This window comes from Schistocerca nitens, chromosome 7, assembly GCF_023898315.1.
Source record: "Schistocerca nitens isolate TAMUIC-IGC-003100 chromosome 7, iqSchNite1.1, whole genome shotgun sequence".
Taxonomy (NCBI): Eukaryota; Metazoa; Arthropoda; class Insecta; order Orthoptera; family Acrididae; genus Schistocerca; species Schistocerca nitens.
The window spans coordinates 189,945,632-189,962,761 of NC_064620.1; the positions used below are offsets into that span (position 1 = coordinate 189,945,632).

Here is a 17,130-nt window from a genome sequence, read left to right on the forward strand (position 1 = left end):
TTAGCGAATACATGTTTCGGCATATGCGTAGATACTCGCCCGTTTCTGAAAACATGACGGTCGAAGTTTTCGACGTACTTTAGAAGTAATTACAATGAAATGACCACCCTTAGCTGCTTACAGGCGTTGACATACGTCAACGGGGACAGATGAAAATGTGTGCCCCGACCGGGACTCGAACCCGGGATCTCCTGCTTACATGGCAGACGTTCTATCCATCTGAGCCACCGAGGACACAGAGGATAGCGCGACTGCAGGGATTTATCTCTGACACGCCTCCCGCGAAACCCACATTCTCAACGTACTGTCCCGCACTACATTCGTAGTGCCCCCGCCCATTATACTCATTACCCGTGGCGCGTTGCCGATTCCCGTAAGAGTTCGGGCACTGTTTGTGCAGTCCCACAGAACAAGAAGAAGATGATGGTCAAGTGGCCGTTGAGCCTTAACTATATATTTACTAAGATGGTATCTGTTCTTTCGCACATGTTCGAAAGAACAGATATATACTTAAGGCTCACCGGCCACTTGACCATCTTCTTCTTCTGTGCGAATGCACAAACAGTGCCCGAACTCTTACGGGAATCGGCAACGCGCCGCGAGTAATGAGTATAATGGGCAGGGGCACTACGAATGTAGTGCGGGACAATGCGTTGACAATGTGGGTTTCGCGGGAGGCGTGCCAGAGATAAATCCCTGCAGTCACCCTATTTTCTGTGTCCTCGGTGGCTCAGATGGATGCCGGCACGGTAGCTCTCAGCGTGTTCGGTCAGAGGGCTACGTGCCCTCTGTAATAAAAAAGCCTGAGTTAATCGATCATCAACGAACTTAAAAGGATGTCTTACGACGTCCGCCCCGAGCAGCTGTAACGAACAAAAGCGAACAAAATGAGATTTAAAAGGAAAAAAAAGAAGGATAGAGCATCTGCCATGTAAGCAGGAGATCCCGGGTTCGAGTCCCGATTGGGGCACACATTGTATCTCTCCTCATTGACGTATGTCAACGCCTGTAAGCAGCTAAGGGTGTTCATTTCATTGTAATTTCATTCTAACGAGCTGCTTGGTCACCGATGGTATCTGTTCTTTCGAACATGTCCGAAAGAACAGATACCAACCTAGCAAATACTTTAGATGTCATTTAGCTCGCTTTAATCTCAGCCGAAATGGTGGCACAGTGGGTAGCGTCGCTGTCTGTAACTTTAGCGCGCCGTTTTCGAAACCCGCTTCTTGCTTTTATTTATTATTTATTATTTTTTTTCATTTGTCCATCCATGTCTGTAGAAGGTCACAACACAAATGTTTCTTATCAAGTTAGAGGATACAAGGGAGTTATATTAATTGTACAATTACAACTCGGTTTCGCAGTAAGAGTCATACATTTATTATTAAAAAGCACTCCGTCTCCAGGCCACGAGTGGCCTACCGGGACCATCCGACCGCCGTGTCATCCTCAGTGGAGGATGCGGATAGGAGGGGCGTGGGGTCAGCACACCGCTTTCCCGGTCGTTACGATGGTATTGTTGACCGAAGCCGCTATTATTCGGTCGAGTAGCTCCTCAGTTGGCATCACGACGCTGAGTTCACCCCGAAAAATGGCAACAGCGCATGGCGGCCTGGATGGTCACCCATCCAAGTGCTTAACTTCGGTGATCTCACGGGAACCGGTGTATCCACTGCGGCAAGGCCGTTGCCCCATACATTTATTACAGGGTGAGTCAATAAGGACATTACATCTACATCTATGTGATTACTCTGCTATTCACAATAAAGTGCCTGGCAGAGGGTTCAACGAACCACCTTCATGCTGTCTCTCTACCGTTCCACTCTCGAACGGCACGCGGGAAAAACGAGCACTTAAATTTTTCCGTGCGAGCCCTGATTTCTCTTATTTTATAGTGATGATCATTTCTCCCTATGTAGGTGGGTGCCAACAGAATGTTTTCGCAATCGGAGGAGAAAACTGGTGATTTAAATTTCATGAAAAGATCCCGTCGCAACGGAAAACGCCTTTGTTTTAATGATTGCCACTCCAATTCACATATCATGTCTGTGACAGTATCTCCCCTATTTCGCGATAATACAAAACGAGCTGCCCTTCTTTGTACTTTTTCGATGTCATCCGTCAGTCTCACCTGATGCGGATCCCACTCCGCACAGCAGTACTCAAGAATATTACAATTTTGGAATGACATAAAAAACTATTTAGATAGCCTACAGAGTCTACAGACGTGAGGTTGTTTGCTTTGAAATGACACGTTTCACATAAAAGTGTCAAGTGCGATTTTAGTTCCATGCGACTACCATTTGCTATGTGGCAAACATTCCACCCGTAATCAGTTTCTTTCCACACTCGTTGCAGGAAGTCGGGCAGAACTTGTGCAACGGCATCGTAGATTCAATTTTCCAGGTCCGCTAAATTGTTTCGTATGGGAGGAACATTCACACAGTCTTTAATGAAACCCCAGAGGAAGAAATCATGTGATGCAACTCTGCAGAGCGAGGCGACCGTGCGACTGGCCTTTCACAGCCTGTCCATCTAACTGGAAACCGGTTATCGAGGATACTTTCGTGAGGAGGAGCGAATTGCAGGCCTGCTTGTAGATTCGTCACCGTATTCGGTGCGAAATTTACACAGTACAGTTGGTGCACAGCTCGTTTCATGAAACGAAACACACAACGAGCACGCTCTGCACCAGTGAAAGCAGCCATTTTAACTGTGCACTACGCTGTCGCTCCTGGTGTCGAAATGGCACTGATGCACTACAATGAGTGAAACTTGAGGCTGCTTGCTACAAAATGACTCATCTTCCGATTTTGTAAGTTATCTCAATAAATTTCTATATCATTCCCAAGTTGTAAGGTCCTTTTTGATTCACCTTGTAATATTTATGGTATTTTCAGCGGGCTACAATCTTTTTAAATTTTCTTATGTTTCATTCTTATATCAATTCTTACATTAAGCCTTTTATTCTTATGTTTATTCTTTAGGAAGAATTGCTTCGTTACTTTGATGATACCGATCGTAGAAACCCTCGAAGCGTAGAGATTCTGAACGCCACAAGCATCGCGTGGTAGGCAGGTTTGCCTCAGTGACATTTCTTCGTTGAAACATTTTTATTGGCTGACATCCAGCAACCGTACGTTATTTAATTACAGGATGTACATACAGCCACATTGCTCTAGTGCAATCGAAACCATGGTCAATTGACAAAAAAAATTGTGCAACCGATGTGGCTGTATATACATCCTGTAATTAAATAACGTACGGTTGCTGGATCTCAGCCAACAAAAATGTTTCAACGAAGAAATGTCACTGTGGCAAACCTGTCTACCACGCGATGCTTGTGGCGCTCGGAATCTCCACGCTTCGAGGGTTTCTACGATCGGTATCATCAAAGTAATGAACCAATTTTTCCTAAAGAATAAACATAAGTATACGTATGATAAGTATAAAAGAATGGTTTCGATTGCGCTAGAACAATCGAAACCATGGTCAATTGACAAAACATTTTGTGCAACCGATGTAGTTGTATATACATCATGTAATTACATTTCTTCGTATGGATCTCACTCGGGAAAGAAACGCCGTTAACATTGCTGAATATTTCGCACATTGCCAATAATTTCACGGCAAACCACGCATAACGGATCACTTTACCGAAAACTGGCGCTTGTAACTGGTTATGAATCAAGATATACTACACGAGTTTCTCTGAAAACAATTTCAAATAATATTCTCATTCATTTATTGTTCTTCGTTTTCTTAAATTTATTCACTAGACGTACAAATAGTACACGAATAAGGACAACGTATTTCAATACACACTGGAAAACATACATGTCGTAATCTCCTCGTTGGAAGATAAATAAAAAAACAGAAATGAAAATTATAATCGGGTTTCGAACACGGGGCGCAAAATTGTGAAGCCGCGACTTTAGCCTCTGTGCCATCATTTGGACAACTATTTTCTCGCTCAAAGGCGCATAAAGTTCCTTAAAAATTTTGGCCGTCGTTTTCTCAGAAATGATTGAGAATCTACAGTCAGCCGAGACATGTGTTCGCTTATTTTGACCCCTCTTACACTGAGCGAAGCTTCTGGGAAATCGGGTTATGGCATTTGCCGTGTTCTCAGCGTTAGATGGGGACAGTGGATTAATGGTGGTCTCTTAAGGAAATGTCGATATTAATCACATAAGTAAAAATATATTATAATGATACTCCTTTTTTATACACACACATTTACTATAAGTTAAAATTTTCTTGTTTGTTGTCAGAGTCACGCTCCTCTTCAGTCGTAAGGTTTATAATCTAAGCAGCAACTAACCGCAAGCGTGGTTAAAAAAAGTTTATGTAAGCCTAACCATTACAGGTTTCGGATTCATTACAAATCCATCTTCAGGTCGCTCATACAGATTTCCTTGCTTTCCTGTCAGGACCTCGTTTTGTTCTCGTAACTGGTTTGGTGCAGTAAGATAAAGAAAAAGTTTACCATTCACAACTCAGTACGTCTACCCGGTTCTGAGAAAAAGGATCATGACAGACAGGCAAAGACAGTCAGTAAATCAGTCAGATAATAAACAAATTTATTTTCGTGTGATATAATTACAAATTGACAATTTTCGCATTTTTTCCTTTGGTCGTACTGAGGTCGTACCTGTTTTCTGCCAAATTTAATGATTCTACATCAATAGGAAGCACAGTATAGATTACTTGTTAAGGATCCCACACAGCGCAGCTGTACTCCAAAATACGACGAACAAGCATAATCAAGGCAGTGTCTTTAGTAGATCTGTTGCATTTTCCAAGCGTTCTAACTACAAAATGCAGTTTTGGGTTCGCTTTCTGCGTAGCGTTAAGTTGTTTGTAATTGTAATTTCTAGGTAGTATGTTGAAATTACGGTCTTGATCTTTGATCGATTTACAGTGTAATCGGAATTTAAGGGATTAATTTAGCGATTATGTGGATGATCTCACACTTTTCATTATTTAAGGTCAATTTCAATTTTCGCACCATACAGGTATCTTACCTAAATCGTTTTTCAACTGGTTTTGTTCTTTTGATGACTTTACTATACAATAAGCGACAGCATCATCTGCAAACAACCCAAGACGATGCTCATATAGCTTCCTAAATCAAATCGCTTACATAGATAAAGAACAGCAGAGGGCCCACAACACTATCCTGAGGAACAGCAGAAATCACTTCTGTCTAACTCGATGATTTTCCGTCAATAACTACTAACTACGATCTCTGATAGAAAATTACGAATCCAGCCGCATAATTGAGACGATACCCCATAAGCACACAATTTTAGCACTGAGAGTAACAGCAGTTTCTACTCAAGGAGGGCTTATACAATTTATTGCTAATGAAGTTTTATTATTAGTGACAAACGCTTGCTTTAGGACTAACTACAGTGCTTTGTCAGAGCAAATGGTGTCAACTTCATTGAAGAGCTGACTGAGTAATCTATGCTTCGTTTGATTTTCGAAATTAGGTTTACGACAATATCCAAATCAGCGATTTATGTTGCATTTTATGGCACTGTTTTTCACAAAAACGGAATGAATGAGCACAAATCAAGCAGAATTCAATTTTCTTGTCAATGTACTGCTGCCGGATTGCGCTCGGGAATTCGAAACAGTTTAGCGCAACTGTGACCGCTTTCTGCGCAAATTTTAAAACACGGTTCTGCAAAAAAGTGGAACATTCGATAAAAAGTGATTCATATGGTCTCGAAATCTGAAAGTGTTTCATTTTTAGTTTTAGTGATATCACTGACCTCAGAGCACACTTTGCTTCTTACTTAGTTACAACATGGCAGCCACAAGGTGGGAGGATCTTTGGCCGGGAGATTTCTGTTGAACTTTCTTTCAGAATAGAAAATCTGGAACTGGCAGACTCAATTTCAGATTAATGTGGTTTCTGTGGCTTCTATAAATAGGTCTGACTCCACATCTCAATTGGAAATGTCACAAGCGGAAACATACATGTGCTTACGGGTTTAGGGCAGTGTGGCAAGAAACGTAACCAGTATTAAGAGATGTTTGAATTGAGACAACATAATCGGCCCTTATAAAACAAGTAATCACTAGTAGAGGTATGCTAAGTGTTCCATGATTTAAATCAGCGTCTTACTTCAGTAACTAATACAGTTGAAAAATACTGACATCAGTAAGTTTTGTTTGGGAAATCATCTAGATATGTACGCTAAAGGAGTAAAATTTCATAATAACTATGCCATCACAGCAACAGTACATCGAGCACCTGCAGAAAAATTTAATAGGTAGGTCAATCAGTAATGAGCGAAGAAATTTACAGAGTCCATAACATGAATAATATGGAATATTCATTAATATGGTATTACTTGTTCTATACTTGGTCTCCACCAAATGCAATTCAGATTCAATAGAGATCCGCAAAGAATTATATACTCTAAGAATTAAGGTATGCAGGACAAAAAAGAAAATATTTGCCAGCCAAGATCATTTTTAATGCTGACAGTTCAGCACGATACAAGGAGTACTGCAGGAAACTGAAAAAATAATAACCTGGCACTCCAAAGAGACATATTATGAGTGAAATCTCAAAAATGAGATCGACAGGAAGTGCAAAATGGCTAAGCAGGGATGGCTAGAGGACAAATGTAAGGATGTAGAGGCTTATCTCACTAGGGGTAAGATAGATACTGCCTACAGGAAAATTAAAGAGACCTTTGGAGAAAAGAGAACCACTTGTATGAATATCAAGAGCCCACATGGAAACCCAGTTCTAAGCAAAGAAGGGAAAGCAGAAAGGTGGAAGGAATATATAGAAGGTCTACACAAGGGCGATGTTCTTGAGAATAATATTATAGAAATGGAAGAGAATGTAGGTGAAGATGAAATGGGAGACACGATACTGCGTGAAGAGTTTGACAGAGCACTGAAAGACCTGAGTCGAAACAAGGCCCCGGGAGTAGACAACATTCCATTGGAACTACTGACGGCCTTGGGAGAGCCAGTCCTGACAAAACTCTACCATCTGGTGAGCACGATGTATGAGACAGGCGAAATACCCTCAGACTTCAAGAAGAATATAATAATTCCAATCCCAAAGAAAGCAGGTGCTGACAGATGTGAAAATTACCGAACTATCAGTTTAATAAGTCGAAGGATGTAAAATACTAACGCGAATTCTTTACAGGCGAATGGAAAAACTGGTAGAAGCCGACCTCGGGGAAGATCAGTTTGGATTCCATAGAAATGTTGGAACACGTGAGGCAATACTGACCCTACGACTTATCTTAGAAGCTAGATTAAGGAAAGGCAAACCTACGTTTCTAGCATTTGTAGACTTAGAGAAAGCTTTTGACAATGTTGACTGGAATACTCTCATTCAAATTATGAAGGTGCCAGGTGTAAAATACAGGGAACGAAAGGCTATTTACAATTTGTACAGAACCAGATGGCAGTTATAAGTGTCGAGGGACATGAAACGGAAGCAGTGGTTTGGAAGGGAGTGAGACAGGGTTGTAGCCTGTCTCAGATGTTATTCAATCTGTATATTGAGCAAGCAGTAAAGGAAACAAAAGAAAAATTCGGAGTAGGTATTAAAACTTTGAGGTTCGCCGATGACATTGTAATTCTATCAGAGACAGCAAAGGACTTGGAAGAACAGTTGGACGGAATGGACAGTGTCTTGAAAGGAGGATATAAGATGAACATCAACAAAAGCAAAACGAGGATAATGGAATGTAGTCGAGTTAAGTCGGGTGATGCTGAGGGAATTAGATTAGGAAATGAGACACTTAAAGTAGTAAAGGAGTTTTGCTATTTCGGGAGCAAAATAACTGATGATGGTCGAAGTAGAGAGGATATAAAATGTAGACTGGCAATGGCAAGGAAAGCGTTTCTGAAGAACAGAAATTTGTTAACATCGAGTATAGAATTAAGTGTCATGAAGTCGTTTCTGAAAGTATTTGTATGGAGTGTAGCCATGTATGGAAGTGAAACATGGACAATAAATAGTTTGGACAAGAAGAGAATAGAAACTTTCGAAATGTGGTGCTACAGAAGAATGCTGAAGATTAGATGGGTAGATCATATAACTAATGAGGAGGTATTGAATAGGATTGGGGAGAAGAGAAGTTTGTGGCACAACTTGACTAGAAGAAGGGATCGATTGGTAGGACATGTTTCTGAGGCATCAAGGGATCACCAGTTTAGTACTGGAGGGCAGCGTGGAGGGTAAAAATCGTAGAGGGAGACCAAGAGATGAATACACTAAACAGATTCAGAAGGATGTAGGTTGCAGTAGGTACTGGGAGATGAAGAAGCTTGCACAGGATAGAGTAGCATGGAGAGCTGCATCAAACCAGTCTCAGGACTGAAGACCACAACAATAACATGAGTGAAAGATAGGTACATCTGGCAAGCAAATACAAACAGTGTTGGGTACAGTAAATAAAGAGATTGGTAGGCCAAGAAAGAAGAAAAAGTTGGACTGGCAGAACTAGAGTCACAAGTTACCCAATTAAAGAGAGATACACCCGGGGAAAGGTTTGACTGACTTGGATGGAGAAGAAAAATAAAGAGCAGAGATCCAGGTAACAGGTCTGTTCGGCTCCTTTGGGACGCCGTTCTTGGAAAGCTACTTGTAGGAAACTTGGCACACTGCACAATTCTAGGACAGACGCCAGCTGAGCACTACTGATGGAGTGGCATCACGAGACTTCGCCTTGCAGCTGCTGCACGTCGCCATATTTACGACCCGCTGCTGCACATGAGCATCCACAGCAGTCACTGTACACCGCCTGCCTGGCAAAAGGTGCTACCACACAAAATGTGTGACAGAGACAAGAGAGAATAATTTACCAATAGTTCGTGCGGCGAAAGAAGAGCCCAGACAAAGAGGGTTTGGCGCGGCCGCTTTGCGCTTCTATCACAATCAAACACCGGGCCATCCCCCCCTCTGACAACTCAGGGCGCAGTGTCTTAATGCCTCAGAACTGAAAACTGCCAACAGTGCTGCCATGAGTCAGGGCTCTTCATTCGCTTTAAGATGTGCAGGTAGCCCGACCATGTGAAGTTCTCGAAAATATGGTAATTTATTAATTATTAATTCATGTTAAATAATTTTATATTTTATGGAATAAAAAACACACGGCACTGCTATAATATTGTACAATAATTATTTTTACAAACCGATTTTAGGCTGCTACGCCGTCATCAGGTACAAAGATAAATATGTGTGACTGTGAAATTTTTATACGATCGAAGATTTTAAACTGGTGCATCTACAGATTTCTCAGTTGGTTTCCAAACATTACAATTAGTGATGTTTGATTTAAGACTAAAGCGAGAGTTATTATTTCAGTGAAACAGGCGGTGTAAAATTATTGAACTTACGTCAATTGTTCCGAGAAGAAAATAAATCTAACAACAAACTTCGGTGACAAGTTGCAAGGGAGTGGTCTGAACAGAGTAATCTTATCTTTAACCGATCCAGTAGCACAAACAGCTAAGATATTCAAGGGGGACTAAACAGGCAAGTCAAGCAGCTGTGAATATACACTACTGGCCATTAAAATTGCTACACGACGAAGATGACGTGCTACAGACGCGAAATTTAACCGACAGGAAGAAGATGCTGTGATATGCAAATGATTAGCTTTTCAGAGCATTCACACAAGGTTGGCGAAGGTGGCGACACCTACAACGTGTTGACGTGAGGAAAGTTTCCAACCGATTTCTCATACACAAACAGCAGTTGGCCGGCGTTGCCTGGTGAAACGTTGTTGTGATGGCTCGTGTAAGGAGGAGAAATGCGTACCATCACGTTTCCAACTTTGATAAAGGTCAGATTGTATCCTATCGCGATTGCGGTTTATCGTATCACGACATTGCTGCTCGTGTTGGTCGAGATCCAATGATTGTTAGCAGAATATGAAGTTGGTGGGTTCAGGAGGGTAATACGGAATGCCGTGCTGGATCCCAACGGCCTCGTATCACTAGCAGTCGAGATGACAGGCATCTTATCCGCATGGCTGTAGCGGATAGTGCAGCCATGTCTCGATCCCTGAGTCAGCAGATGGGGACGTTTGCAAGACAACAATCATATGCACGAACAGTTCGACGACGTTTGCAGCAGCATGCACTATCAGCTCGGAGATCATGGCTGCGGTTACCCTTGACGCTGCCTCACAGACAGGAGCGCCTGTGATTGTGTACTCAACGACGAACCTGGGTGCACGAATGGCATAACGTCATTTTTTCGGATGAATCCAGGTTCTGTTTACAGTATCATGATGGTCGCATCCGTGTTTGGCGACATCGCGGTGAACGCACATTGGAAGCGTGTATTCGTCATCGCCATACTGGCGTATCACCCGGCGTGACGGTATGGGGTGCCATTGGTTACACGTCTCTGTCAGCTCTTGTTCGCATTGACGGCACTTTGAACAGTGGACGTTACATTTCAGATGTGTTACGACCCGTGGCGCTACCCTTCATTCGATCCCTGCGAAACGCGACATTTCAGCAGGATAATGCACGACCGCATTTCTGGATACAGAAAATGTTCGACTGCTAACCTGGCCAGCACATTCTCCAGATCTCTCACCAATTGAAAACGTCTGGTCAGTGGTGGCCGAGCAACTGGCTCATCACAATACGCCAGTAACTACACTTGATGAACTGTGGTATCGTGTTGAAGCTTCATGGGCAGCTGTACCTGTACACGCCATCCAAGCTCTGTTTGACTCAATGCCCAGGCGTATCAAGGTCGTTATCACGGCCAGAGGTGGTTGTTCTGGGTACTGATTTCTCAGGATCTATGCACCCAAATTGCGTGAAAATGTAATCACATGTCAGTTCTAGTATAATATATTTGTCCAATGACTACCTGTTTATCATCTGCATTTATTCTTGGAGTAGCAGTTTTAATGGCCAGTAGTGTACAAACTAAAAACTTTTGAGAGGGCAACTGAAACCATAGTACCTTAAATACAAGAAACGGGGCCATGTGTGTGGACGGGGTAGTTTACAACATGGTGTGGATGGGATTAAGAGTAGTATCTCCAGTGAGATATGGCGAGTAAGGCAACTATGTCTGATCAACAATACTAAACTTGGGGAAATGGAAGTACGTTTACTAATCTCCATTATTTCGACGTACTTCATCTTCCTACCTTTATGGACGTGATGCAAGAATTTATGTTGCACCTTGTTAACTGTGAGCTCATTCAAGCAGGTGGTCTGGAAAAGAACGAGTCTCCTGTAAGTGTCGAACTTCTATGGCGTTCCTTCAAGCCCATTTATACGTATTGACCTGCCAGACTGACCTACATAGAATTTGCGCAATTACAAGTGATTTCGTATACTGCATTCTTTTCCAAAGTTGACTGCTATCTTTACTATTGGGCAAAACTGTCCAACAGTGTTGTACGCATGAAACGTTTTAAAATTCCTGGATTTAAGCTCCCTAGTCACCCGTCTCTAATGACCTCGTTGTCGACGGGACGTTAACCACTAACCACCACCACCACCCTAGTCACATTCAGATGGACTTTTCCTAAATATGGAAAAGTGCACTATTTACTAACGTCTTGATGTGGTAGGTAAAGAAGGCTAAAGCAGATATGACACCTGTTTCAGCATTTTGTGAATTATGGAATCCGGAAAGGCAGGTGTGTAACCATTGGTTGTTGCTATTTTTATTTCAGCTTCGGGGCTGGCAGATGATACTTATAATCCCATCGAGACAATGTTGTAATTTACGCCTCTTACTCACATGCCCCAGGTTTTCCTTTATTTATGTAACTAAAGTTATACTCAGCCTGTCAAAAAAATTTTGGTTCGTATAGTCACAGCTACTTCACTTACCTGCTTAATCTCCTTTGTGTATCTTAACTGTTTGTACTAGTGGACCTGTTCAAGACAAGATTATTCTGTTCAGCCACTCCCTTGGAATATGTCACCAAAGTTTATTGTTCAGTTTACTTTTTTCTCGGAACAATTATTGTAATTTTTTATATACGAGGGTAATCCCAAAAGTAAGGTCTCCTATTTTTTTATAAGTACATAGACTTGTTTGTTTCTACGATGATTTACATGAGTTTACAGCTTGAACATTTAGCTATTTTTCGACATAATCACCATTTCTGTCGATGCATTTTTGTAGACGACGTGGCAGTTTTTGTATGCCCATGTCATACCAGCTCGCCGCCATGCTGTAAGTTATGAACCTCTCCTTTCACCTCGTCGTCGGAGCTGAATCGCTTTCCGGCCAAATGTTCTTTTAACGTAGGGAACAGGTGTTCTTTTAACGTAGGGACTATAGGGTGGGCGGGTGATTATGTTCCACTCAAGCTGCTGCAGGGGAGCAACGGTTTGCCGGGCGATGTGTGGGCGAGCGTTGTCATGGAGAACGTGTACGCCCTTGCTCAACATTCCTCTTCTCCGGTTCTGAATTGCCCAAAAATGGCTGGTTCAAATGGCTCTGAGCACTATGGGACTCAACTGCTGTGGTCATAAGTCCCCTAGAACTTAGAACTACTTAAACCTAACTAACCTAAGGACAGCACACAACACCCAGCCATCACGAGGCAGAGAAAATCCCTGACCCCGCCGGGAATCGAACCCGGGAACCCGGGCGTGGGAAGCGAGAACGCTACCGCACGACCACGAGATGCGGGCCTGAATTGCCCGTTTGAGTTTTTTCAGAGTCTCACAGTACCTGTCAGTGTTAATTGTCGTCCCAGCGATTCAGCCCCGACGACGAGGTGAAAGAAGAGGTTCATAACTTTCTGAATCAGTTAACTTGATTCTGGAGTTTGAGCATTCTCCTTCCTTACAGATAACGCAATTTTCTTTTGTACACAATGTCATTATCACACAGAAGTATACGTTCGCGCTTATGAATCAATGTCGAGAATACATGACTACTAGAAGCTGTTTGAAAAAGATTCGCCTGTTTTCATTGACTGTAATTACTTTCTACGTGAACGAAGATAGTATCGTGGGGTGAATTTTTAACGTAGGCTTCAAAAACAGAAGTTTGCCTTGCCGCAACTTTTTTAAGTTGCTGGTTCACATGGGGATCTGTTGGGGATCCCTGGTGCAGCTAGCATTCTCGTTACCTGTTTATTACCTGGTCTGCGTCGAGTCAAGATGGGTGTAACTAGCGTTGCTTCATCTCCCGATTTTAGCGGAATATTCCAATTTTTAGAGGTGTGATGACCCGTCCCTCATAAGCCTTACACGGGTCGCCAAATGTCCCGACTACTGGGCACGGCTAACAGTTCGAAATGTAATTTGTATCACTTATAATAAGGTGGAGTATATGAAAGTTCGGAAATGACTCTCTGAAGGAGGCGATGTGCGTCAGTCAGAAAAGATCGAATATGTTACACAAAGAGGTCGCGATCAGTCGATCAACTAAAGGGCAGCGCATGCCCAGACTGTGTCAAAAACACTCAGCCGCATGGCCTCAGTTGCTTTATTATTTCCTGAACATTCAGTCATGCGACATACCTTCCGAAAGACGGGAACCGAATTTCGGAAACCGGTTATCGCTGGCGTGTTTTCACGTTAGAGTCTGAAGCGGATTTGCTTACCCAGTTAAATGTGGCGTCTGCAAAAGAGCTGTTTCTAATTTAGCCAGCACAGTCGCTATCTCTCTTCACTGAAAAATTAAAGGTACACAGTTTCATGCTCAGTCTAACATTTCTACATTTCCTTCACTGCACAGTAAGTCATCCCGTCCATATTATTCAAACATTCTGAAAAGAAGACGTAACCTGACAATCCCACCAAGTTTGCATGGGAGCGAAAATCGACTGTGAAAGTGGACAACCGGCAGCTACGAACGGATTTCCAGAATTGATTTTGGAGACTCTCTCTCTCTCTCTCTCTCTCTCTCTCTCTCTCTCTCTCTCTCTCTCTCTCTCTCTCATGACCATTGATTGATCGCGACTTCTCTTAGTACTTCTACTCAATGGCGGTGAACGCCCTTTGCCCTCACCCACTCATTCAAAAATGGTTCAAATGGTTCTGAGCACTATGGGACAACTGCTGAGGTCATTAGTCCCCTAGAACTTAGAACTAGTTAAACCTAACTAACCTAAGGACATCACAAACATCCATGCCCGAGGCAGGATTCGAACCTGCGACCGTAGCGGTCTTGCGGTTCCAGACTGCAGCGCCTTTAACCGCACGGCCACTTCGGCCGGCCCCACTCATTCGTTTTGTGCTTTCGTTTGTAGTGAGAAATAAAACGTGGGAACCATGTGACTTTTAGGTGTGTGCACAAGGGTCGTCGATACTCTCAGTCCATTCAGGCCATGGAAAAACTGTTGCTACGTAATTTGCAGAATTTGAATCTTTTCAAAGCACAGCAAATACAAAGAATTTGAATGAAGTTACATGCTAGTTAGGTACAGAAGTAACTACACTGACAAGCCTAAACATCAGCTGGTGTTATGATCTAAAACTTCAGTAGTATTCTTAACAAAAGCAAAGTACACTATTCTTTATCGTGCATGTGTTTCTTGATATCTGATCTTTAAATGTGACTTTTTTTATTAAGGATGTTTGCTGACGGGCTTAGGAGTCATACGTGTCAGGAAGATGACTGAAAAGTCCAACTCTATTTTTTTACAAATACTACACTCTTTTTTTTATACCACACTTCGTCTATGTGCCTCCCTTTGCAATAGCTGTAACTATGACGCTGACATGCTCGTAAAAGTATGGAACAAGTTTGTCTATCTTCTGGATGTTTGTTGTGCATCTCTTTTTGGAGGGCATACTGATGATTTGTCAAAAGTAAATGAAAACCTTGATCCTAAATTGTGAAAAGCGCCGCAAGGTTATGTGCGCATGTTTCTTAGTAGTCATAGGCGGATGGTTCAGTTTAAAATAACAGTTTTGTAGCCCTATGCGCAAGTGAAAAATTGCATGTTTCATACTTGATTTGTGTAAAACTTAGTCTTTTGAAATCGAATGAATGTCTTTTCAAAACTCTATACAATCTACATTTGCGCCTGCATTGTACTAACCATTAGTGAATGTTTGGCATAAGATACTTTTTACTGTACTTTCTTGTTCCGTCCACAGCTGAGGCGTAAAGAAGTGCTTAAACACCTCTGTGCACACTCTTATGGGTCTACGTTATCTCGATATATCTGACGCCTTTCGTCGAGTGTTGGAAAGCTGACATTTTCCTGTGTTTACATTACACCCTCGCTGCAGGCGAGCAAACACGTGCCACCGCGGACACGGTTACTGGAACATACGACACGTATCACGTGCATGTGTGCTGCGAGCAATGACGTCACAGCTAACCTTCTCGCTTTATCATGTCGAATGTAAGATAATAGGCACACCGCCTACACCTGTTTCACCCACACACGATTGTAAATGCATTTGGGATTATTATTATTAACTCATTTATAAGTGAAATAAACAAATTTACCATTATTTAAATGTTTTTATTTGTACAAAGCTTCCTTCAGAAATACCTACAAGATTGTTTTGTATAAACCCTTCGAAACACCCATCTGTTTAGCCATATCTGACGGCACTATCTTCTTCTGCTGATTGAAAGGTCTAGCACAGGTTTAGGTCACGTAGACCTGTGGTACGGAGAAAGCCACAATAATATCGCTCTAAACTCTTTCAAGCCGCAAATTTAAATGTTTTTAAATGTTACGTTTCGGTCATATTTATATACATAATACAAATAGAGTTTTTTGTTTGCGCACCAAAACGGTATTAACTGTATTAATGGAATTTTTTTTTCTAATATCTGTACATGGCTCGAGCAGGAACCTTAGGATGAAATCATCTTGTAGAAATAGTGAACAGCCAGCCACTTGCACAGTGGAAAGTTTATTAAAACGCCTTCGTCAGAAGTAAATATTGAGAACCTAAACAAGTCAACAGTGCAAATATATATAAAATGGTACAATTATATCTCTGTACGTATACAAAAACTTGTTCCGACTAACTGGACTGCATGTTGTGGCAGAGGTACGTACGAAAATATAGCCGGAAGGCATCAGTCAAATATAAAATTTCACCTCCCTAATAATTAAAACATACACAACATGGTTATGGTCATTTGCGGATTTCCTCATCAAGTGCTAGTGTTAGTGCACTAGCGTCACGCACTCAGCGCTTGGGCTAAGGAAAGCTTCTTGCATGAGAGGGCACTAATAGTATGCACAAGGAAGGTGCGCGATGATGAATGAAACTTTATTATGCTCAACTTGCTTAAAACTTTAAAAACAAAATTATGATCTTAAAAACCAGCTCATATTGCCATTCTATTAATTTTAAATGTATACATAGCTAAATATGATATAGTTATTAACGTCATAATTTTAATTTAAACATTTTAAGCAAGTTTAGAATGATGAAGTTTCATTCGCCATCGCAACCTGCCTTGCGCATAGTACTGGTGCTAGAAACCTTTCTTAGCCCAAGCGTTGCGTACGTGACGCTACTGCAATAGCTGTACATTGGCGAGGAAATACCAAATGACGACAAACATGTTGTCCATGGTTTAATTATCACCTACGGATGTGAAATTTTATATTTGACCAACGCGTTTCGTCTATATATTAACGTACTTCTGCTACAATATGTAATCCGGTCTAAATAACATTTCGTATTCGTAACGAGATGCTATTGTACTTGTGTGCGTTTTCACTGTTAACTTGTTTAGGTTTTTAATATTTCCCTCTGAAGAGATGGTTTTATAAACGTTGAAACCATGGTAAAGGGGTTTTAATAATCCTTCCATTGCAGCTGACTGGCTGTTCACTATTTCTACAAGATTTTTTTCCTTATTCTGCAAAGTTATTTTGCGACTTTCTTGGATTTTCTTCACTTTTTTGTCTGTGTTCAGTCTACGTTGGTTTATTACTTTGGCTTTTTTTTAAACTTATTAATAGCTTTCATCCCATTCTGCAGAATAAGCAGCAAACTCAGGTTTCACCAAGGAAATACCCCATAGAGGTCCAAAACCTGGAAAATATATTGAATTTGAAGGTAGGGTTCTTTCACATTTACAAGATAAAAAGGAAAGACGGGATACCTCCCTCTAGAGAAATAATCCATTGAAATGCTTTGAAATTACGAAGA

General features: G+C 41.7%; 1 protein-coding gene across 1 annotated transcript in view; it reads right to left on the reverse strand.

Annotated features, from left to right (window-relative positions):
- Positions 1–17,130, reverse strand: part of LOC126195530 (mucin-4-like) — a 57,310-nt gene that overhangs the window by 3,647 nt on the left and 36,533 nt on the right. The window lies entirely within an intron of this gene.